Raw genomic sequence first — 771 nt, forward strand, 5'->3', positions numbered from 1 at the left:
GGAGAACTGCAATATAGAGAGGGAACATTGTATTAGTAAAGACCTTGATGTGTCAGGAACAGGATTTGAAGTAGGTGTGGAGTGTCTTGGTCTGGCAATCTCTTCACCTGTGAGAGAAAAGGTTTAATGTATCAATGTAATGTTTAACAAAATAGTTTTGGAAAAAAAATTGGAAAACAAAATTCACAAAACGTCTGGATAGAGTTACTTACATGACAAATTTCTCTTCATCTGTCCCAGTCAAAGAAACAATCCAAAAGAAGGGGACACATGTTAAAAAAAAATTATTCCGGAACTGGAGAAGCCAGACAGAGAAAATCACTTTCTGGCAGGTCCCAAAAATATATTTTTGGGTTACAATTTGTGCAATATGGCGGTTTAACAAATAAAATAATCACCACTGCTTTATAATGACTGTTTTTTTTTATGTAGATTGTATGTTGGTTCACTTTTACTTAATAATACTGTACTTCAAATTCCCTCAGAGTCACAGGTAGAGTTGTATTTAAGGCTGTCTGCTCACAAACAGCCACCAGATGGAGTGATCCACTCACCGGGCTGCGTCTCTGAGATCAGCAAAAAGGAAGAGAGAACAGACCTGGGTCAGAAAGTGAGTGACAAATCAGTCAAGTGGACACCAACTAAAACTGCACACACCGCATGTCTTTACTTTTACCGCAAAGCCAAAGAACTTAAACCTGCATCATTGAGCGTACTTGGAACTTTGTGTTCGCTCATGATTGTTGTGCATTATGTGTTAAAGAAGCTTTG

At 38.0% G+C, this 771-nt stretch overlaps 1 long non-coding RNA gene across 1 annotated transcript; it reads right to left on the reverse strand.

The window, feature by feature from the left end:
- Positions 1–43: 43 nt before the first annotated feature.
- Positions 44–765, reverse strand: LOC103399417 (uncharacterized). The gene is made up of 3 exons (XR_523636.3): positions 555–765; positions 213–231; positions 44–107 (listed from the first exon to the last, which is right to left on the reverse strand). It is a non-coding gene; the product is annotated as an uncharacterized LOC103399417 (long non-coding RNA).
- Positions 766–771: the final 6 nt, after the last annotated feature.

Source organism: Cynoglossus semilaevis, unplaced genomic scaffold, assembly GCF_000523025.1.
Source record: "Cynoglossus semilaevis isolate Cse_v1.0 unplaced genomic scaffold, Cse_v1.0 scaffold6319, whole genome shotgun sequence".
Classification (NCBI taxonomy): Eukaryota; Metazoa; Chordata; class Actinopteri; order Pleuronectiformes; family Cynoglossidae; genus Cynoglossus; species Cynoglossus semilaevis.